The sequence below is a fragment of the Hyla sarda genome, chromosome 3, assembly GCF_029499605.1.
Source record: "Hyla sarda isolate aHylSar1 chromosome 3, aHylSar1.hap1, whole genome shotgun sequence".
Classification (NCBI taxonomy): Eukaryota; Metazoa; Chordata; class Amphibia; order Anura; family Hylidae; genus Hyla; species Hyla sarda.
In genome coordinates this window covers 271,362,420-271,387,648 of record NC_079191.1, presented here as the reverse complement: position 1 = coordinate 271,387,648, position 25,229 = coordinate 271,362,420, and the positions used below count along the sequence as shown (strand labels likewise).

The following is a 25,229-nucleotide window of genomic DNA, read 5'->3' as shown; positions in this document are numbered from 1 at the left end:
TCAGCAATACAGAAAAACATATGTAAATCATACGGCTGATCCTATTATCTGCTGGTTAGTTTCAGATTGTTAGGCACAGCTCGTAATATGTAATGCTTTCCTTGCATTCTGCCTACATTTACTGTGTGCCAGCCTTTCTCTGCTTGAATGAACAGTTTTGTTTTTACTTTAAAGGTCTATTCACACGTACAGTATTCTTCGCAGATTTGATGCAAAGGATTTTCTGCTGCACATTTCACTGACTGAACACAGCTTGAAATCCAGCGCATCAAATCTGCGCAGAATACTGTACATGTGAACAGACCCTAAAACTGAAAATGTAGTCAGTAGTATACTACATTGGGGCAGTCAAAATATTCTTAAATAGAAAGTTATTTCCATGGAAAGTGTCACCACAAGCAAATACATGGTGGGTCACTGTTTTGGTGATGTGATATCTCCTGTCGTTCAGATTGTGTGATGATTGTGGTCAGCATGACATTGCTGAATCGTTGTTTCCAGCACGGCTGGTCCAACATTCTGGTAGAGTTTTATTCAGGTATGGGTGAACATCCTAATTTTGCCTTGATGCCATCATGGTTCGTTATAAATACTCCTTTTTCACTTATTACCTGCATCCCCCCCCCAACCCAAAAAAACCCACCCCCTCTCCTTGCTCTTGATACATTACTTTATGTGTCCAATAAATATATTTTGATATTATCTTATACATTCTTATTTTTCCTACATTCTATACTCCCTTTTTTAAATCTCTAACCATTTATATTTATTAGGGGGATTTGGGGTAATCCATCTTCTAATAACCAAGAATATATCACAAAACAGCAATTTATATAATTTACTTATCCTTATTTAATTTTATCTCCAGGTCATCCCCCAATACCCTCACCAAAGGGGAGGGAGTAAGATAAACTTCCAGTTGTTTCACTATTTCAATATACACTTCCGACCAGTATTCCTGAATTTTATTACAGACCCACAACATATGTAGGAATGCCTCTTCTCTACCACATTTTGGGCAATTACAATTTTTTCTCTAACCGGAGATAGTACAGTAGAGTACAGTCTATGAACAATATAAAACTGCACTATTTTATTATTATTATTATTATTATTATTATTATTATTATTATTATTATTCAGGGGAACCTGATTAATCCTTTTATAAATTTTCTCCCACTGTCATCATCTGTCAGTCCCAGATCTTCCTGCCATGCTCGGATACTTCCATGCTTCAGGTCTTGCCTTGGCATATGAATCAGTGCTGTATATACATAAAACATTATCTTTTTATTAATCCTACCTTTTATAAATGTTCTTATTAGTACAGGTGCAATACTAATCACCAACCCCTTTTCTATTGTGCTCCTAAAAATACTTTCCATCCTTATATATTCAAACCACGTTCCTACCCCTATTCCTCTTCTATCTTTTATCTTTTATACCTCTTCTATCTATCGTATTTAAATTATGATATTCATTTAAATTTCCTGAAATTGAGAATAGAAGAGTGGCCTACCAATCCAATTATATGTGGTTTATTCACCTATTCATGTTACAGAGTGCAACGTTTCAGCCTCACCATGAGGCTTGAGAAAGGCCTCATGGTGAGGCTGAAACGTTGCACTCTGTAACATGAATAGGTGAATAAACCACATATAATTGGATTGGTAGGTCACTCTTCTATTTTCTATTTCTTTTGTAGCGCAAGTGATGGAGGCTTCAGCTCTTTGTTTTCACTGGCTTTATCTGTGAACTACGCAAATACCTTAGATCTAAACTGTTACTACCAACAGCACTATTGTACCTATTAAAGTATAAGTTACATTATTTTTTTTAAATATTTAGAAAGTGAATAAAAAAAATAGTAATACACTGGTGCTATACAGGACTTATACCATCCCGATATCTATCTTGCACTAGGAAAGTTATTCAATAGTCAAGAGGCACACTGTTTAGGTTAACAGCAGTATACAATGTTCATTATACCTGTGAAACAAATTGCACTATGCAGTATACACCATCCGTTATAACCGTGGACCAAATTGCACTTTGCACTCTACCTTATACTTGAAGCGTTTCCTTCTTCCATTTGATATTGGTAGCGATGCAGTAATGTTCCACAGGGATCCGGACCTTCGGTGTTCTTTCAAAGATATTCTGTTGCGGGTGGTTTGTAGCTGAAACCTGCAGTTGTGGTTTGCAGTGCTGGGAGATCTTTCCCGGGCCAGCAACGTCTCAAACCAGCATGATATCTGCGGATTGCGGGAAGAGCAAGGGAGATAATGATGTCACTATTGATGCTCTACTAGTCCAAAAATCTCTCCGACGCATTTCGGAAGGAATGCGCCTTCCTTTCTCAAGGATGATGCTATCTGGACTGTCTGGCTTTTTATATGCAAACTGCAGCAATTATGTTAATGCCAGCCATATGTTTAGGCATATATGCTGTTCCCTGGATCCTGTCCCTAATGCTATATTCTTTTCTTTGGAAAAGAGCAGTATATTATTATTATAAAAGGAAACCAACCAGCCACATGATAGCAGTTAATAATGTTATTTATATGCTGGTTATAAAAAGGCAAAGGCAAACAGTTCAAAATAGGCATTAAGACCACAAGGCATTAATTTGTTAAGTGTGAAGATATTATTATTTATTAGACTAAAACAAGTACAGTAAACATGAATGAAGTAAATAACAGATTGGTACAGAGGTAGAGAATACCTACCTTATAAAATTATAAGCAGAAAGTAAATTCTGTAAGCAACAAATAAAATTAGCAAAAATTGCAACAGAGAATGATCACCGCAGAAAGTAAAAAGAACCCAAAAATATTCTTCACCTACATAAATAATAAGTACCTAAAAACTGAAAATGTTTCCCCCCCTAAGAAATAATATTGGTTTAATGATGGGGAAGGATGACAAAAAGGCCAATCTATTAAATGTCTTCTTCTCTATTGTATTTGGACATTATAATGTACATTTCCCAGTTCACCTTATTATGATTACCTTTTCTGTACTTTATGTGCATCTTTTCATTGATGGACTAAGATGCTAAGCTATGAATCTATTATATACATACTACTGTCAGAAGGTGGTTGGTTGACCTTCCACTGACATCAATAGGGCTCTCATTCGACAAGGATTCCAATTAGAAAGCAGGCAAAATCCATACTGATATTCTGCAGGAATCTGCCTCAAATTACCAAATGTGCACTTTCTTCTTGGCAAAGTAGAGGATTTAAGCTCATCCACTGAGGAAGTTTATGTGGTGACCCACGGTGATGGTGGGACCACGGGTTGTAGCAGTGTAGGTGGAGGGGCAAGATGGTATTAACCCCGGGGGCAAGGTGTGGTTAAACCCTAATGCTAATGATGCCAGAGTGGTCTTTGGGTACTGGAACCATACGAACGGTATCTCCGCTATTGCAATGGCTAGGCAGTGAAAGGAGAGTCCACAACCAAGTTATGATTTAACAGAGGCTTACTGGGTTAAGACAGGTGTTATTATCTTCACAGCTAGGCCAGAATCCCAGAGAGGTGGCCAGGAACACAGAAGGACCTCGCAGCTTGCTAGGATTAATTATACTTGTAATAGACTTTAGATGCTCGACTTTAGGCCTGGCTAGACTGTAGATAGTGACTGCAGCCATAGACTTGGACTTACTGGAATGACTGTAGATTTGAGGCCTTCCAGGTGCTGGACACTAGCACTGAGATATCTGGTCTCCACTGTTCCTCAGCAGGGAGCATAAGAGCTAAGAGAGAGTATTGTAATGGTCGCCCCCTTATATAGAGTAGGGCTGAGCCAAGGCCCATTGGTCAATCTACGGGTCATGTGTAAACCTGGTGCCCTCTGGGTAACATGTGATAACATAAAATGTGACATCTCACAGATCCTTTATACTAACTATACATTAATACATTGACTACAATTCTATTACAATAAATGACAGTATAGTAACAGCAGTAGTAACAGCAGATGAGACACTGCAGGAAGGCCCCAGGTCACTGAGGGACTCAACCTGTCAGGGCCTAAGTGTAGTGCAGGACCATGTCCTGTACTGGGACATCACATTCAGCAAGGAAATTCTGCTGTGTGAATGGGCCCAAAGTGTAGCAAAATCACCAGCAGAAAATTTGCAGCAAAATACACATATGCGAACGTACCCTTAGGCTGTAATGTCCGTTTTTCTGTTTTTGCATTTTTCCGTTTTAGGCCCTGTTCAGACCTTGTTTTTCATGCATTATCTGTTTTCTGTGCTTTCCTTTCCAGGTGTGGAAGAATTAAGCCTTTCACCCATGTGCTAGGCAGGTGTGGCCATATAACTCCAGCTCTATTCTAGTTGCTGGTTAGTTAGTGCAATAGACTTTTTCTGCTTGTGCAATAATGCTGCTATGATGTTTGTTCAATACTCTGATCATGTCTGCTTGAACAGTCACCTTGTGATATGATCTGAGTTTTTAGCCATGGTTATTTAGTCTTGTTTAGTAGATTTTAGTCTTTGTTACATTAGTCGGTTTTTAGGATTGTATTTCCATTCTGCTATGTCGCTGTTCACACTGTGAGTCTTCTTGTATCTGTTTTTTGAGTTTTTGTAACAAGACATCCCTGTGACCTTTTTGGGACTCTGGGGAATTGAGTTTTAGTAAAAGATTTCTTTGTGCTCCATGGTGGACTCTGGGAGAGTGAGTTCTAGTATCAAGACATTCCCATGTTTTCTGGAGATTTTCTGGGGGACTGAGTTTGTATTCCTGTTTGATCCTGGAGTCTGTGCTGACTCATCTGTTTCCCAGTCTTGTGTTCTGGACCTAATCTGTTTGTTAGTTATCTGTGTTCAGTGTGAACAGTGTTCTATATTTTTATCCTGTTTGGTTGATCTGATCTTTGTCCTTTGTATCTGTTTGTTAACAGTACCCTATGTTCCTGATCAGTTTTGCCTGTTTATATTCTGCCCTGTTATTATTTGTATCCTGTCCGGTATATTTGGTTGTCTAGTAGTTTTCTGTTTCTGGCCTGTGACCGACTATGTATATTGTTTGTTTTTACGCAATTTCACTTTAGCGCAGGTAGGGACTGGCTCCAAGTTGTCGATCCATCGCTTAGGATGGATGGGCAAATAGGCAGGGAGAGTGTTTTTAGGGCTCACTCTCCCTGTGCCCCCAGTCGGTCATGACATAGACCATGTTCACACAGTGAAATTATTGCAGCTGGAAAATTTCCAGCAGGTGGATTTCCAACATTCTGGAGCTAGGACCACTTGGAAATGTGCCATCTTCATAGATGGCAATGCATTTGTCAACAGATTCATCAAAATGTTCTGCAGAGGCCATAATCAGTATTTCTGCGCCAGATGTTTTCACCATGTGAATGGTGCAGCAGAAACCTATTAAAAACAATGGGAATTTCCAAGCTGAATTTTTCTGCCGGATTCCACTCGAACATTTTGCTGCATGAATATGGCCTTAGACTATGTTCATCACATTCAAATAAATTGGGTACCGCTGTGGTATATGCCGTCATCCCATTATCCTGTGCTGCCAATGTATACAACAATAATGTGTGTTTGATCGGTGAGAACCTAGCTTTACATGTGAATTTTGATGCAGATTCACTGTGGATCTCACCCCTAGCACCCCAATCAATCTCAAATCCAAGCAAATTTTGCAGCAGTTCTGACCCATGTGTGTCGGGCGCTGCCTCCGGGACGGGGACATGATGTCACAGCCACACCCCTAGTGATGTCATGCCATGCCCCTAGTGATGTCACGCCATACCCCCTCCATTCATGTCTATGGGAGGGGGCGTGATGGCTGTCAGGTCCCCTCCCATAGACATGAATGGAGGAGGGGCATGGTGTGAAGTCACTAGGGGGGCGTGGCCATGATGTCATGTCCCCGTCTCGGAGGCAGCGCCCAGCACAGATTGCCGGGTGCTACACCAAGATCACGGGGGTCCCCAGCGGCAGGACCCCTGCGATCATACATCTTATCCCCTATCCTTTGGATAGGCGATAAGATGTATAAAGCTAAAATAACCCTTTAAATTATATAAAATAGACCTTCAATTATAAAGTTATAAAAGTACAAAGCTGTTTTTTAGGCCATGAATACACCATAGTTGAGGAGTTGGTTGTTCCTAAAGTTATGTGGCCACTTTGTATGCTCATTAACTCTATATTGTTAAGCATCAGGATTTATGCACAGCTATGTGATCCTGCTAAAACTGTTGTCCTCTACCCTGGCAACATTTAAGTGGTGTCTCTAGACTGTTCACATCTAGCTCCTGTATTACTTTGGAGAGAAGTTCATTTGCTCCCAAATTGCAGCAGATGGTGTTTTATAGTTGGTCACAAATGGCTGTCAGTGAGTGTTTGTCTCTATGCCAGTAACCTAGAGTTTGGGGACTCCCTGTGAGAGTGTACCAGCACTGACTCTGCTGATAGCAGCATCTGAGAAAATGATCTGTCCTTTCTTCCTGTTGTAAAAGTAGCCAATGCAATGTTGACTAGGGATTATGGATATATACGTTTTTTTTTCATGGATTATAATAAACTGAATGCAGAACAAAAAAGCACAAGTATAAAAAAAAAATTCTAGTATTAGTATACTTTCAAGCATGACTTCATGTTTACATTTGGTCATACTCAAGTACCATATTATAGATCAATTACACACCATGATCACAGGCTTGTCCCTTTAAGGAGCTTTGTATGCAGCAATAACTAGACTTGTTTTTTTTGGGTTTAAGATGCATTGGTTAACAAACCTCAATATTTTCTTAATTTTTTTATGGTTCATGTCTTGAGCACATAGTTCTACTGTAGAAGGTAGTTATTAACCCCTTAAGGACTCAGCCCATTTTGGCCTTAAGGACTCAGACAATTAAATTTTAACGTTTTCATTTTTTCCTCCTCGCCTTCTAAAAATCATAACTCTTTTATATTTTCATCCACAGACTAGTATGAGGGCTTGTTTTTTGCGCGACCAGTTGTCCTTTGTAATGACATCACTCATTATATCATAAAATGTATGGCGCAACCAAAAAACACTATTTTTGTGGGGAAATTTAAACGAAAAACGCAATTTTGCTAATTTTGGAAGGTTTTGTTTTCACGCCGTACAATTTATGGAAAAAATTACATGTGTTCTTTATTCTGAGGGTCAATACGATTAAAATGATACCCATTATTATATACTTTTATATTATTGTTGCGCTTAAAAAAAATCACAAACTTTTTAACCAAATTAGTACGTTTATAATCCCTTTATTTTGATGACCTCTAACTTTTTTATTTTTCCGTATAAGTGGCGGTATGGGGGCTAATTTTTTGCGCCATGATCTGTACTTTTTTTTGATACCACATTTGCATATAAAAAACTTTTAATATATTTTTTATAATTTTTTTTAATAAAATGTTTTAAAAAGTAGGAATTTTGGACTTTTAAATTTTTTTTTCGTTCACGCCGTTCACCGTACGGGATCATTAACATTTTATTTTAATAGTTCGGACATTTACACACGCGGCGATACCAAATATGTCTATAAAAAATGTTTTTTACGCTTTTTGGGGGTAAAATAGGAAAAAACGGACGTTTTACTTTTTTATTGGGGGAGGGGATTTTTCACTTTTTTTTACTTTTACTTTTACATTTTTTTTACACTTGAATAGTCCCCATAGGGGACTATTCATAGCAATACCATGATTGCTAATACTGATCTGTTCTATGTATAGGACATAGAACAGATCAGTATTATCGGTCATCTCCTGCTCTGGTCTGCTCGATCACAGACCAGAGCAGGAGACGCCGGGAGCCGCACGGAGGAAGGAGAGGGGACCTCCGTGCGGCGTTATGAATGATCGGATCCCCGCAGCAGCGCTGCGGGCGATCCGATCGTTCATTTAAATCGCGAACTGCCGCAGATGCCGGGATCTGTATTGATCCCGGCACCTGAGGGGTTAATGGCGGACGCCCGCGAGATCGCGGGCGTCGGCCATTGCCGGCGGGTCCCTGGCTGCGATCAGCAGCCGGGATCAGCCGCGCATGACACGGGCATCGCTCCGATGCCCGCGGTTATGCTTAGGACGTAAATGTATGTCCTGGTGCGTTAAGTACCACCTCACCAGGACGTACATTTACGTCCTGCGTCCTTAAGGGGTTAAAGAGGTATTCCAGGAAAAAACTTTTTTTATATATATATATCAACTGGCTCCAGAAAGTTAAACAGATTTGTAAATTACTTCTATTAAAAAATCTTAATCCTTTCAGTACTTATGAGCTTCTGAATTTAAGTTTGTGCTCTCTGATGACACCTGTCCCGGGAAACGCCCAGTTTTGTAGAGGTTTGCTATGGGGATTTGCTTCTAAATTGGGCGTTTCCCGAGAAAGGTGTCATCAGAGAGGACTTAGACAGAAAAGAACAACCTTAACTTCAGAAGCTCATAAGTACTGAAAGGATTAAGATTTTTTAATAGAAGTAATTTACAAATCTGTTTAACTTTCTGGAGCCAGTTGAAATATAAAAAAAAGTTTTTTCCTGGATAACCCCTTTAAACATGGATCTTGCAAATCATTTTTATTTGCAAATTAGATTTATCTTTTATTTAATTTTTTCAATGGTTTTTGCTATTTACTTTCAAATTCCATATTCACACCTGATATCTAGTTCTTCCCTTAATTCATACAGTGGAACCTCTTTAAAAAGACAACCCCAAAATTGCATTGAAAAGTGATCTTCTATCGGAGGTGGTTTTCTTAAAGAAAATGCATAGTATATGGTGGGCTCAAAATCTATTTCAGGGAATCCCTATTAAAGGGGATCTGGTTCGAAAAAGGAAATGGTCTTCTCAATTATTTGGTCTTTTAAAGAATAGGGGATAAGATGTCTGATCGTGGGGTCCCCAGCCCATCTCGGCTGCAGCACCCCAGACATCCGATGCACGAAGCGAACTTCGCTCTGTGCCCGATGACTGGCGATTTGGGGCGGAGGCTCTTGACGTCACGTCTATGCTCCGTTTGTGACGTCACGGCCATGCCCCCTCAATGCAAGTCTATGACCATAAGATATCTATGGGGGGAGTACTCCTTTAAAGAGGTTCCTCTCTATATAGAAAAGCCTATGGAAAAAACTTCACAAACAACACCATACCTAGAGAATGCAGATTTTTTAAATTCTACAGCTGCCCCCTTCCCCCACCTAAAAAGGAAAATAACAATCTACAAGTATAACGCCATAAAAAGCATTGTTTGTGTGTTTAATTTTTCACTAAAGACTTACAATTTATGGCATATAACATCTGGCTGTAAAATTTTTAGGCACAAAAAAGAGAGAACAAGAATGATGGGAAAAACACCATAAAAAACACAGCATTTTTCAGAAAAACGCGGCGTGTGAAACCAGCCGAAGAGTGTCCCTTAAGATTCAGGTGATCATAGACTGTGCATGTGAATAGAGTATATGCCTAGGGAGATCATTGCTGCTTGATATGAAAGATGATATCACAGATTAGTCAACCGTATGGGCACAGCCTCGGGGGAGGTATGTGGAATGAATCAGATTAAACAAAATTGATACAGTGAATACTTAATCAAACAGACAAAGGTAGTCTGCACAGCTAATTAGGGGCAAATAGAGGGTCCCTCTTGTACCTCATTTAACTGACAAATTGTGCAGACAGTTTTAATGGGAGTCTGTTTAGCAGAGAGAAAGCTGCAGAGCTGACAGCTTGGCAAAATGTGGTTTCTGTAACACCACATGATGCTTATGGAAATAAGTCTGCAGCAGCTGAGCTCGACATAGGGAGACACACTCAACTAAAGGGGCCAACAGGAATGTGGATTCTGGACTTGATACCATAAAGTGGTAGAAAACAGCAGTTTACCTGCCTCTAATACATATAGTCCATATTTTTATAAAGAATTCAGGAGGCACTCACCACGGCATACTGTGTGGGCAGGGTCTTCTTTATTGCATAGTGGTCAGAAGAAGCGCAAATACCTGACGTGAAATAGCCATTACCTACCTTCGGTGTTTGACGTCCTTGTCTGACCATTTTTACTGTTACTGCATTATGCAATAAAGACCCTGTTCACACAGTATGACGTGTTGAGTGCCTCCTGAATTCTTTATACAATATGGACATCTGCTGGTATGGAGCACCTAAAACGGCCCTATGTTGGTATATAGGTTGTTTCCTGCTGCTGGCCACGGCGTCACTGCGGGTTGCTTCTATCAGGAGATGTGGAGCTGTGCCGGCTATTCACTTCCTCACTTGGCTCTAATACATATAGTATCTGGAGTGATACACTACTAAACAGCTTGGGCTGTATAATATTAGTTCAAGGTATAAGAGTGCACTCACTGCATTGACAACGTACTTTTATGTATGCATCAGATAAGATCCTGGGTTACCTGTTAAACTTATCCATAGTCAAATTACATTTATAATCAGAATTGTATGTACATAACAATACATAATATAATTTTATCAACAACTAGCCATTACAAGTGACTATTTGAAGGAAATATTTTTTTTTCCAGTGCAGAAATAGTTTTCTCTCACTTTTACCTATTCAGGTTGGCCACCCAGCCATGGAACGTTTCATACATGATTTAGGGAATTGTGTAGGAAATGTGAATATTGAGTGGTGGAGCTCTAAAGCAGTGGGGTGATCTGAAGAACTGTCAGATTTTTAAGCGGGTGCTGTTTGAGTGTTTATTGGCAAAAAAAAACCTAGGTACCCATTGTCCCACAGGGGCCCAGAGAATGTCTTTTTAGCCTTCACTGGGCCTCTATATGATAATATATATATATATATATATATATATATATATATATATGTGGTGTCCCGGCACCGTATTTCATACTGTGCCTTGGTTATTAGTCCCCAAAGTCAGAGTGCCTAGGACTAGAGGGGTTCGCTTCTCTAATTAGCCCCTAGTCACCCCTTAGTAAGTTAATATTTATGAATATTATCTTTGTAAATATGTGTGTGGTGTTACTCACTTGTTTTAGCGTCGCAGGACCTGCGGGTCATGTGACATGGTTCAGAACTCTAAGGTATGTTGAAGGACCTTAGGTGGTTCTTGAGTCACGTGTTGTCCCATAATGCCGTGTAACGGTGAGTGACAGTTGTTTTGGACCAATCCAAAATGGCCCGCCCCTGCCCATGTAAGGGAGCTGCGGCCATTGATCGCTCTCTTGGGTTGCTGTCACTGAACGAGGTAGGACCTCCGCAACTTTCAAGTACGTTTGCTAGGCCGCAGCCTTGCTGCCTCGGCCTATACCACAGCGGTTATAGACATATCATTCCCCGTTACTCTCCGCAAGATCACTGGACCTAAACTCACCCCTAAATCCAACGGATCTATGCAACCGAATCTAACAGATCTTACCCATGTTGGAATAGAAGACTGCCGTCCGACCCCTACGATCATTTTGGAACATTTAGGTACTGACTTAGAGCTGCAGTGGGATGCTATTTATTACTCACCCCCAATACCTGAATTACGTGCACCAGAGCTTGCGCATCTCTGCGTTTGTGCGATGTCTCGAGAGATATATCTCATTCCCCACTTCCAGTGTCATGGCCAAAGTGAGCTCAGGGATGGTAATATGCCATACCAGCTCTCTCTCTGTGAAGATAATGACTGTCACTGACAACAGTTTCTGCTCTAGCAGCGGTACAATCTGCATGCCACTGCATTACTCTGCAGGGTCATTGTAAAATTAAAAGTTAGGTGCCAAATTCCACCACAAAAGTGCAATACACTAAAATTAAATAGGTTTTATTAACAATGGGCGATATTGATGAACCTGTGTAACGGAAGAGTGGTACAGTTGCCTATAGCAACCAATCAGATAGCTTCTTTCATTTGTACAAGGGCCTCTAAAAAATGAAAAGCAGTCTGATTGGTTTCTATAGGCAACTGCATCACTCTTCCTCTACAAAGGTATTGAAAAAAATCTCCTCAGAGTATAAAAAGTCTTGAGAATTTGCTGCAGATTTCCTCTCACACTCCAAAACATACTGATAGGGGACAGGGACCAATATGAGTGTGCAACGCTGCAGATTCTGTGTGCGCTATATAAATAAATAATTATTATTATATTAACCTGTTGGAGATGGAGGGCTTGGGCGTCCGCCCTGGTACTTAAGGATGGAGGGCGTACCTGTACACCCTGAGTTCCGTTACCAGGGTTTGAAGCGCACTCACGAGATGAATGCACGTCAAACCCGGTGGGTCCTGACTGCTATTAGCAGCAAGGACCCAGGGTTAATGCCGGGCACCGCCAATCAGACCGATTCCCGGCATTAACCCTTTACATGCCGTGATCAAAGTTGATTGCGTTGTCTAGAAACAAAAGTAAAATGTCCCGGCAGCTCAGCGGAGCTGATCGGGGCTATTGCTACAAAATCGCGATGTCCCGATCAGCTGAGAGGACAGAGGGAGTTTGCTCACCTACCTCCTCGATGTCCGATCGGTGTTCTGCTGCTCCATGCCTGCTCAGCAGATTGGAGCAGCAGAGCATTGATAACACTGATCAATGTTATGCTATGGCATAGCATTGATCAGTAAATGCAATTAACAGATTGCATGTTGTAGCTCCCTATGGGACCTAAATAAAAAATGAAAAGGTGTTAAAAAAAGTTTTAATCCCCCTTTCCCATTTTTTAAAATTAAATAAAATATAAAAATAGTCATATGAGGTACTGGCATGTACGTAAATGCCCGAACTATTAAAATATAATGTTACTTAAACGACACGGTTGATGGCGTACACATAAAAAAAAATACCAGTGTCCAAAATTGTGCATTTTTGGTCACTTCATATACCATAAAAAATGTATAAAAAGCGATCAAAAAGTCCCATTAAAACTAATATAGTACCGATAAAAACTACAGATGGCGCCGCAAAAAAATTAGCCCTCATATAGCCCTGTATGTGTAAAAATAAAAAGTTATAAGGGCCAGAAAATGACAATTTTAAACATGTTCATTTTGGTGCATCTAGTTATAATTTTTTAAGTAGTAAAATAAAATAAAACCTACAACAATTGGGTATCCTTGTAACCGTATGGACCGATAGAATAAAGATGAGGTGTGATTTGTACTGAAAAGTGCCCTGCATAGAAACGGAAGCCCCCCAAATATTACAAAATGGTTGTTTTTTTTTAAATTTCACCCTGCAAATAAGTTTTTTTTTGTTTTGCTGCAGATTATGTTATAAAATAAGTGATGTCATTACAAAGTACAATTGATGACGCAAAAAACAAGCCCTTATATGGGTCTGTAGGTGGAAAATTGAAAGCGTTATGATTTTTAGAAGGGGAGGAGGAAAAAATGAAAGTGCACAAACGAAAATTGGCCTCGTTCTTAAGGTCAAAATGGGTTTTGTCCCCAAGGGGTTAAGATCTGCAGAATTACCTATCTGTTATTGAGATTTCACCCATTAACATGTAAGACTATGTTCACGCACAGTAAAAATGTGCTTAGAAATCAAACTTTTTTTTTCAGGGTTTCTTTTTAAATGTATGATATTTTACATTTCTGACAGCTTTTTGTATTTCATTTATTTTTTTTAAATGCTATTTCTTTAATGGCTATTGGAATTATAAATGTGTTTACCTTATTTGGGTGCTACTAATCAGCCAATTTAACAAAAGCAAAATAAATAAAAAACTGCCAATTTGACTCTGTGAATAAGCCCTATAAACGTGTAAGTGGTGTTCCATTTATATTAATAGCAGCACCTGTCAGCAGGGAGTTTTTTCAGATTTTTTTCTCAATTCAATGGATATTTCTTATTTCCATTCTTATACTAATATACTTATTTTGGAAAATGACAAGTTACACATTAATTGAAATGTAAGAATGTTCCCAGAAATGTGTCGGGAAATCAAGTAGATGTAATTGATAAATCTCTTCATTTATTGCTAGATCCAGCCTCTCAGTTACAGGCAAACAAGCAACTGCCCTTACAGGGCAATGAGATTCCCATCAGAGACCCCACTAGATATTGGCAATTGAAATGGCAAATTAACTATGGCCACAAACCAGAAGTGACAGCTCAAGTAGCCGGATATAAAGGGTGTAACAATCTAATATCGCTATCAACTGGCCAGACTTATCATATGGGCTAATCACAACAGAACCTGGGAAATAATAGCCTCCAGATGTTATTGCTTTGTTAACGCCTTCTCCCCGGAGACAAAACGCTGAATGAAAGCAGTTAGCAAACAAGGGGGTAGTATTGTAGTAATACAAAATGACAAGTAGAAGTGAGGGTCACTTTTCATAATGATAATCATTGCATAGGCATCGTAGAATAGAGTTCTGTACACAGTGATTTTTAGCCAAAGAATTGTAAATCATAAAATATTATTTTATGATAAAATTAAACATGTAGAAATTTGAATGAATGAATGAATAAACGCATGTTTTATGGCTGACATATAAATTCATTTAAATTGCACATGGTGCACATGCAATCCAGGCAGCCTACAAAAGCTAGTAACGTAGCTATAGCACGTACAAAATGCAGCAAATGCAACTGGGCCTTTAGGGATTATAATAATCATTGTAAGGGAAAAACAGGCCTATAAGTAAATGGTGCAATGACTATTTGTGAGCACACAACATTATAATAATGTTCAACAGACATCACACTGAATAAAGGCCAAGTTCACACAGTTTATAGCTAATATTTTCAGTCATTTAAAAAAAAAGCTGCAAAAAATGTTATTTTTTTCAGCCGTTTTGCATGAAATTTGTCCTTTTAATGATCGGAAATAGCAATTAAATAAGTGACAGTTTTTCCAGTTTTTCGGGTGGCTCAGGTCAAGTAACTTTACAGCCGTAAGAATTATTACCATAAAATAAATGTGTATGTGCACTAATGCCCGTTTTACTATTGAGTTCAATAAAATTGAATAGTAAAAGAAAAGGGAACATTTTTGCCAATTTTAAGGGTACAGTCCCAGGTAGCACTTACACACAGTATTTCATGCTGCTCAAAATCTGAAATATGCTGAGTAAGCGCTATGTGAGACTGTACCCTTCAGCTGCAAAAACATAATCTTTCAGGTGTCTTATGGGCCAAAAATGGGTAAAAGTATGAAGACTGGCCTGTCTGGTCTGATCCACAGAAGAGCTATTGGATCATAAATTGCCCTAAAGCTAATGCTGGCTTTAATAGAAAGGTGTCTGTGCATCACAGCTTTCTGTATATGGGACTGTAGCTACAGTCTAATCACAGTGCCCATGCTGACCCCAGTCTATAACAGAAACCATGTACAGTACAATGGGAATGTGAGCATTAGAATTGAACCTCACAAGAGGACATCATTTTAAATTTGAGGGTCAAAGGTTTAAAAGTAATATCAGGAAGTATTACTTTACTGAGAGAGTAGTGGATGCATGGAATAGCCTTCCTGCAGAAGTGGTCACTGCAAAAACAGCGAAGGAGTTTAAGCATGCATGGGAAGCATAAGGCTGTCCTTCATATAAGATAGGGCCAGGGACTATTGATAGGATTCAGATTATTGGCAGACTAGATGGGCTAAATGGTTCTTATCTGCCAACACATTCTATGTTTCTATGAACCATGGAGCAAATGAAGAAGCTGACCTGGTCTGAGGATTCCCACTTACTTTTACATCATGAGGAAAGCCATGTCTGTTTGCACTTACCTGGGAAAGAGTTGGTAATAGGATGCACTACGGGAAGTAGCAAGCCAGCAGAGGTGGTGTGATGCTCTGGGCAATGTTACATAGTTACATATTTCATAAACGAAAAAAAAAGACAAGAGCCCATCAGGGTTGACCTATATCCCTATTGTGTCCCTACTGTGTTGATCCAGAAGAAAGCAAAAAAAAAAAAACCTTATGAGACTGATTTCCCAACAACAACAATGGCAATTAGAATACATCCCTGGATCAATGTTCTACCCCTATAGATCTAGTATCCATAACCTGTAATGTTATATTTACTGTCCGGAAATGCATCTAGGTCCCTTTTAAACTCTTTTATTGTGTTCACCATGACCACTTCCTCTGGTATAAAGTTCCATAGTCTCACTGCTCTTGAAGTAAATAACTATAAATAGTTCATGGAAGAGATATTTATACTGCCCCCTGATATATTGATACATAGTTATTAGATTGTCCCCAGTGTTTTCCCATTTAATTCATGATTCCAGCTTGGATTTTTCTTCTCTGTGTGCTTAACCTCACATTATCTGTGTTAAACCTAATCTGCCACTTCTCAGCCCAAGCCAACACCCTATCTAGACCCACTTATAATAGTGCTCTGCCCTATATTGTATTAAACACTTTACAGTGCTAAGTATCATCTGAAAAGATTGATACTTTAGTATATAACCCCTTTACTCTATATTCCTTCTATTGAGAAATCTTGGTTCCTGGTATTCATGTGGATTCTCCTTTAATGCATGCAACCTATCATAGTTGTACATGGCCTTGGTGGGTCAATTCAGCCCCTGTTGTAATACATACACAAGTCATATAATTGGGGCTAGTTTTATACTGGAAAAGTTAGGCTACGGGTCACATTAAGAAAGCTTTGTACACCACGCACATATGTAAGAAAATCAGAAAAAAGGTGTTCTGATGTACACAGCGGTATCAAGTGCCTCTAGAGATGAATAGAACAAGTGCATTTCACTTGTCACTATGTTCAGTTTGCTTCACTTCAGTATACATTCTTCCACCCTATTTGGTACCATTTATTTTTGTTGCTATAGAGTCAGGGGACAGCTACCAAAGAGAAGGGCCAAAGATGTCTCTAAAGGAAAATTTTCCATATTCGTCTGAGCAAAATTGTCATACTCGTCTGAGCTAGATGGAGTAAAAAAAGGAAAGAGAACGTCTACAGTCAGAGAAGACTTCCCCTATTAATCTCTATATTTATAGAGGATCTTTAATGAATTCTCATACTGGCGGTATTATTGGTTTCTGTAGTGGAAAAGTCCTTGACTGACAAAACATCCATAGTGTATGTATATCTGGTCATAGAGAACACATGGAGCACATCACAATCCATTAGCTGCATATTAGATGTAGTAGCTACTCCCCCCCACCCCCACCCCACTCCAAAACAATATCACAAGTAGCAGAACATTTAGCAATAATATCAACTGTACGGTATCCATATAAGCATATATACATTCCATGTTGTTAGATTGATGCCCAAATTGTCATTATTTATCCCATATGGTAATGTTTGATGTAAATGACACAATTGTATGTATTTACACATGTGACAACTATTTTAAAAATGTAATATCGATTTTACCTTTTATAGTATTTTAAGTGAATAAAAAAAGAAAATGGTTGGGTAAAATTCTCCTACTGTGCATTTCTGCCAACCATTGACATCTGCTGGCCTAAGGCAAACATTTATCATATCCCCCACTTAACACTGTCCTCAGTGGAAGCTGCCCCAGGGTGGGCTTTTGTAAATTCATGTAATAGCTGCAAGCAGAAATGCAGTATGGAGAACAGACAGCTGTCAGAGTCCTAGCATACTCTGCTCGGAGGGGTGGTCATAGCTGGAGTGGGAAAGCACAAGTACAATTATTGTTAAAGATGCCTGATGCTGAAAGGGAAATATGTTAACAAGGTGTGATGGATTACACGAGACAGAAGTGATGTTTCCTGGTCCTTTCCCCACTGTGCCTTTGCCAGAGATGCTTTTAGTAATGCTTTGTCTGACTACAATAGAAACATTAATGGATGAAAATGTGGAGCCAGATCTCATGTGACAAGTGTACACATTATTTGTGAACTCTGAAGAGTTCTTTATGACATTATACTATATACAGTAAGTAAGGCAGTGCTGTGAACACCAAAACCAAGTTTCATTTGGGGGAACTGTTCTAGCTCAGTGCTGGTGAAATGATACTACAGGTCACGGCAGGTCCACACTGACATGGGTTCTGGGCGATATGGCCAGTAAGCTTATATGTTACTATGTGATGGGTCTACTTAACATCAATCACACTTCAAGTTTTCTGTTAGTTTGTTATTATGTATTATGAGACTAGAATGCCTGAAATGTCTGTAAGAACACTACAATAGCTTCTATACTTTATTTCAAGAACACAAAGAAAAATGGTAATCATCTGATTTCTGCAGTGCATAGCAGGGGGCGTAACTAGATTCCCATGGACCCACCCCCAACTAATATTTCTCCATATAGTGACCATATAGCAATAGATTCTATCAGTAACTCACAGGTGATGTCTTCTTGAAGTCAAGCTCCTTCCTTTTTTCTTCTCCAATCTCCTTCACAACTTCTTCCAGCCATGACTATTTTCTGCAGAATGTGCCAGAAAAACATCTTAGACACCTTCCTTTTCCAACAAACTTCCCAACTCTATACATTCTCCCCATCAAATGGTAATAATGCCCACCTTATTACCCCACACAGTAAAAGTGGGTAGGTTATTTGGTCCACTATTAGGTATATGTTCCCCTTTAAGTATGTCTCCAACAAAAGTTAGGTAGTTTCCCCAGTATTCAGGTAGTCCTCCCAGCAGGCCAGTATTCCCCTCAATAAGCAGGTAGTCCCTTCCATAGACAGGTAGCCCCCCATTAATAAGGTAGTCCCCATATTAGGCAAACAGTCCCCCTATTAGGCAGGTAGTCCCCAGATTAGTCATAAACCCCACTTTGGCAGGCAGGTAGTCTGCTTGCTGGTGTTCACTGGTCAAGGAATCCAGAACAATTGTCCTGAATTTCCCATCTAGCAGGCTAATTTTAAAGCGGGTGGTTTGAACAGCCGCATAATTTATAATCCGCAGGGTAAAATGGGTTGGGAGCATGGCTATTTTGTCCCTGCATAGGCACCCTCTATGCCAGGCCCTATAGAAGTGGCATTCTCTGCCTATATAGTAGATCTACCACTAGTGCCCAGGGAGAGAATCAAATGGACAGCACAATTTGACACATAACACCCTCTGTGCCACAACTTCAGTTAGATTTTATTGTACACTGGTGGCCATAGGACTTGGTGCTCTTAGCTAGTCCATGATAAATTCCCTGATATTACTTTTAAACCTTTGCCCCTCTAATTTAAAACTAAGTCTTCTTGTAGTTTTTCTTATTTTAAATATCTTCTCCACCTTTTCCATATTGATTGCCCTTATGTATTTAAAAGTCTCTATCATATCCCCTCTGTCTCTTCTTTCTTCCAAGCTATACATGTTAAGGTCCTTTAACCTTTCCTAGTAAGTTTTATCCTGCAATCCATGTACTAGTTTAGTAGTTCTTTTTTTAACTCTCTCTAGAGTATCTATATCCTTCTGGAGATACGGTCTCCAGTACTGCGCACAATACTCCAAGTGAGGTCTCACCAGTGTTCTGTACAGCGGCATGAGCACTTCTCTCTTTCTACTGCTTATTCCTGAGGGAGATACTCATGCTGCTGTACTCAACACTGATGAGACCTCACTTGGAGTATTGTGCGCAACAGATGTTGCTTTTACATGTCAGTATATCAGGGTTCTGTCAATGGGGGCTTTAGTGTGGGAGAAATATATATATATATATATATATATATGTATATATATATATATATATATATATATATATATATATTTAGATGAAACTGTGTCAGTTGTAATGTGGATATCCTCACAGTCTCCATATTAAAAACCTTGCAGTTATTGCCCATATGTGTATTCCCATACTATTTTTTTTTAATTATGAAATCAATCAATGCATTATTTACACACATAATTTATCTGATATGTTATTTAATATGTATAATGAGCTATATGTTCAGCAATTGGCTTCAATCTACTGTGTTCATACAGAGATGCTATAAACAGGACAACCATATGATGTTAACTTCAATATTAGGTTCACTTGCACTTAACTATTTATTTGTTTAAAAAAAAAAAACTTTTTCAAAGCAGTTACATTTAAAAAAATTGTTTAATATATAACATAAAATAATTATAATAGTGCCTATTATTAATCCTTTTTTTCCCTAAAGTGTCCTTTATGTCTCAAACTCACTGTCATATGAAACTACCCTTAGATGGGGGGTGGGCTGAACAGCATGCAGCTGACAGCTAATCTGTAATGTACTGCCACAACTTATTGTCACTTTGTTTGTGGTCATCTCATCATGATTGACAGCTTGTGCAGCTTCAGTGCTTGACTGCCAAAAGTTGAGTAATGAGCCCAGAAGGTCCATCCTGTTGTATTGATACACCTCTTTCCTGTAGTACCACTAACATCATGCGTCTGGAAACATGTCAACCACAAGATGTATATATTTGGCTAATTTTCCCTCTGCCAAAGATCCATTATGATTGATCATGGACAGATGTTAAACAGAAGTCGTATGCTGCTTCTATATATCAATCATTTCTTTTAACTATTCGGGCCAGGTTAATATTAACACTTTTTTTTTGCAATATAATGAAACCTTAATTTTGTTAAAACTTTGGTCTACTACAAAAATCTTGTGAAATAAATACATTACATGTTTAATTCATGCAGAATTCTAAGTCAAATAATTCCATTTGCTCATCATTATATGTACTATCCCCATCCCAATCTCACCACAGGGAATCTAGTGCCAGAGCTCTGAGAAATGATTGGGAGATATGTACAGTATGTACCAGCTACAACTGTATAGTCCTTTTTCTAGGCTTATGTTACCCTTTTGTCTCCTGCAACTGTATTTTGCTTCCTTATGACCAGGCTGAAACCATTATCGTATCCTTAGCTCATCTGATGACTCTGTTAAACTACCTGCGTTCCCAGGTCTGCTTACCTAATGTCACCCAATCCTTGGCTTTCCCAACTATGTTTAGGCTTCCTCCATAGTATGACTATATGTGCCTGACCTCCATTGCTGAGTTCTAGGTTGCCTGACCATATTTTTGTTTCCATCTACTTGCACTGCTCTTACTAATATGTTTGAGAATTTTATATGTCCATAGAAACCATACTTATTATTGCTCCCATTGTATTTGATTTCACACAAGTTAGAGTTAATCTAGGGAGTATTACTTTACTTAGAGAGTAGTGGATGCATGGAGTAGCCTTCCTGCAGAAGTGGCAACAACAAATACAGTGAAGGAGTTTAAGCATACATGGGATAAGCATAAGGCTATCCTTCACATAAAATAGAGATAGGCATAAGGCTATCCTTCATATAAACTAGAGATAGGCATAAGACTATCCTTCATATAAGATAGGGATAAGCATAAGGCTATCCTTTATATAAACTAGAGATAGGCATAAGACTATCCTTCATATAAGATAGGGATAGGCATAAGGCTATCCTTCATATAAGATAGAGATAGGCATAAGCTATCCTTCATATAAGATAGGGATCGGCATAAGGCTATCCTTCATATAAGATAGAGATAGGCATAAGACTATCCTTCATATAAGATAGAGATAGGCATAAGCTATCCTTCATATAAGATAGAGATAGGCATAAGACTATCCTTCATATAAGATAGAGATAGGCATAAGCTATGCTTCATATAAGACAGGGATAAGCATAAGGCTATCCTTCATATAAGATAGGGATAGGCATAATGCTATCCTTCATATAAGATAGGGATAGGCATAAGACTATCCTTCATAAAAGATAGAGATAGGCATAAGGCTATCCTTCATATAAGATAGGGATAGGCATAAGGCTATCCTTCATATAAGATAGAGATAGGCATAAGCTATCCTTCATATAAGATAGAGATAAGCATAAGCTATCCTTCATATAAGATAGGGATAGGCATAAGATATCCTTCATATAAGATAGGGATATGCATAAGGCTATCCTTCATATAAGATAGGGCCAGATTAAGATTATTGGGCAGACTAGATGGACACATCCTATGTTTCTATGTAACGGCACCCCCAATGTTGCTGATTGCAATATATTCATATATTAATGCTCTAATGGCAGAGGAGACTTTGACAACTCTTTGACAACTCTCTCTAGTATCTAGTAAATAAGGCAACATAATGTAATATGACATTTGACAGTCAGAACATTTGACAGTCAGAACAGAGCATTTCTGACTGTCAAATGCTGCCTGCAAAAGTGATATGCAAAAGACAGAATATGCTGCACATAATTACAGCCACAGAAGTAAACTGTATTTAAAGGGGTTGTCCGGCAAAATTATTTTTTTTTTAAAACATCAACTGGTGCCAAAAAGTTAAACATATTTGTAAATTACTTCTATTTAAAATCTTAATCCTTCCAGTACTCACAGCTGCTGTATGGTTCTTTCTTTTTGAATTTATTTTCAGTCTGCCCACAGGGCTCTCTGCTTACACCTCCATCCATGTTAGGAACTGTCCAGAGCAGGAGAGGTTTGCTATGGAGATTTGCTCCTGCTCTGGACAATTCCTGACATGGACGGAGGTGTCAGCAGAGAGCACTGTGGTCAGACAGAAAATAAATTCAAAAAGGAAAGAACTTCCTCTGAAGCATATAGCAGCTGATAAGTACTGGAAGGATTCAGATTATTTTTAAATTAAATACATTTTTACAAATCTGTTTAACTTTCTGTCCCCAGTTTACTATAAAAAAAAATCCACTGGAGTACCCCTTTAAAGCCCACAGTGAATATACCTTTGTTTCTATCTTTGCTATTGGGTAATGTATTATTCTATAAATTAAAACTGTACACATGCAGTAATGATAATATTCTTACATGTATTTATATAGCATCTACTGTCATTTGAACCTTTCCAGATTTTCAGAGAAGTCTTTTTTATATTGGACCCAAAAATGAATTAAATTGTTAAAGTGTACCTGCCATCAGCAAAAACTTTTTATATAACATAGATGATACCATTATATGTATACTTGTAATATACATTGGTTAAAAAATATGTATATTTCTGTCCCTGAAGCTATTACCTGTGTGTCTCTGTGAGGAGTACAAATACAGGAAGTGTGGGTGGACAAGCAGGGCTCTGTGCAGTGAGGACAAGCAGGGCTCTGTGCAGTGAGGACAAGCAGGGATCTGTACAGTGCGGACAAACAGGGCTCTAGGCACTCAGGACACGCAGGGCTCTGTACACTGAGGACAAACAGGGCTCTGTGCAGTGAGGACAAGCAGGGCTCTGTGCAGTGAGGACAAGCAGGGATCTGTACAGTGCGGACAAACAGGGCTCTGTGCAGTGAGGACAAGCAGGGCTCTGTGCAGTGAGGACAAGCAGGTCTCCGTTCAGTGAGGACAAGCAGGGCTCTATGCACTGAGGACAAGCAGGGCTCTGTACACTGAAGACAAGCATGGCTCTGTACACTGAGGCCAAGCAGGGCTCTGTGCTCTGAGGACAAGCAGGGCCCTGTACACTGAGGACAAGCAGGGTTCTGTACACTACACTGAGGACAAGCAGGGCTCTGTGCACTGAGAACAAGCAAGGCTCTGTACACTGAGGACAAGCAGAGCTCTATGCACTGAGAACAAGCAGGGCTCTGTGCACTGAGGACAAGCAGGGCTCTGTGCACTGAGGACAACCAGGGCTCTGTACATTGAGGACAAGCAGGGCTCTGTACACTGAGAACAAGCAGGGTTCTGTGCACTGAGAACAAGCAGGGCTCTGTGCACTGAGGACAAGCAGGGCTCTGTACACTGAGGACAAGCAGGGCACTGTGCACTGAGGACAAGCAGGGCCCTGTACACTGAGGACAAGCAGGGCTCTGTGCAGTGAGGACAAGCAGGGCTCTGTGCACTGAGAACAAGTAGGGCTCTGTGCAGTGAGGACAAGCAGGGCTCTATGAAGTGAGGACAAGCATGGATCTGTACACTGAGGACAAGCCAGGCTCTGTGCAGTGAGGACAAACAGGGCTCTGTACACTGAGGACAAGCAGGGCTCTGTGCAGTGAGGACAAGCAGGGCTCTGTGCAGTGAGGACAAGCAGGGCTCTGTACACTGAGGACAAGCAGGACTCTGTACACTGAGGACAAGCAGGGCTCTGTGCAGTGAGGACAAGCAGGGTTCTGTACACTGAGGATGAGCAGGGTTCTGTACACTGAGGACAAGCAGGGCTCTGTACACTGAGAAAAAGCAGGGCTCTGTACACTGAGAAAAAGCAGGGCTCTGTACACTGAGGACAAGCAGGGCCCTGTGCACTGAGGCTCTTTGACATGCTATGGGCTCACACATGAGGATGATTGACATGCCAGAAGCCTACACAAAGCCCATCTTGTCCTGTCCTTACTTTCTGTATTTGGACTCTCAACAGGCAATAGCTGAAGGGACAGCACTTTTTCACCCATAAATATACACATTTTAACCCTTAAATACGTGTATTACAAATATACAAATAATTGTATTAGCTACATTATATAAAAAGTTTTCATTGACGATAGGTACACTTTAAATAAAATATTTTAGAGAATCATTTTAGAATGAGGACTGGCTTTATTACACAATGACAGAGCTGTATTGCTTACCAGCCACAGACGTAATATTTTGCATGGAAATTAAGACCCTCTGCTGTGACACTTGAAAGTTAGCTCTGTGGGGAAAATGCGGGGGAGATTTATCAAAACCTGGAGAGAAAAAGTTGACCAGTTGCCCATAGCAACCAATCTGATTGCTTTCTTCATTTTTCAGAGGCCTTGTTAAAAATGAAAGAAGCAATCTGATTGGTTTCTCTGGGCAACTGGCCAACTTTTCCTCTGGATAGGTTTTGATAACTCTCCCTCACCCCTGTCTATATAAAGTCTCACAGCTGACAATGTACGTATATTAGAACAAAAATGAATCCATGAGAAGGCAAGAACTGCCCATAGAGCTCGGAGACTGTGAGGATTTAGAGAAATAATATTACTTAAAAATGGATCCAGTGTGCTCTGAACCTCAGACTGGACTGACGGTTCACCTTCCAAAGGCCTGCACCGAATATGACATCAAACTGGAAGTGGTGAATATGGAAGAGGAGCAAAGTATAGTCATTCATTATTGAATAGTGTACACTTGTATACTGTTTAGATGCCACCTTGATTTTCCAATGCCGTGTTCAAGACCATGCCATAGATAGATAGTTTGCTATGTATTCATTTTCACTCCTGATGAAGCTGCTTTGCTGAAACTTGCTACTTTTTATGTAAAAAAAATACTGTATCAAAAGGTATATTGTTGTTTTGTTTTTACAATAGAAGTCACTGGCAGCAGGATCTGATTGTATACTCCTCCACCTGTATCCTG

General features: G+C 39.5%; 1 long non-coding RNA gene across 1 annotated transcript; it reads right to left on the bottom strand.

Annotated features, from left to right (window-relative positions):
- Positions 1-1,134: 1,134 nt before the first annotated feature.
- LOC130360759 (uncharacterized) lies at positions 1,135-24,542 on the bottom strand. The gene is made up of 3 exons (XR_008890785.1): positions 24,473-24,542; positions 2,064-2,255; positions 1,135-1,264 (listed from the first exon to the last, which is right to left on the bottom strand). It is a non-coding gene; the product is annotated as an uncharacterized LOC130360759 (long non-coding RNA).
- Positions 24,543-25,229: the final 687 nt, after the last annotated feature.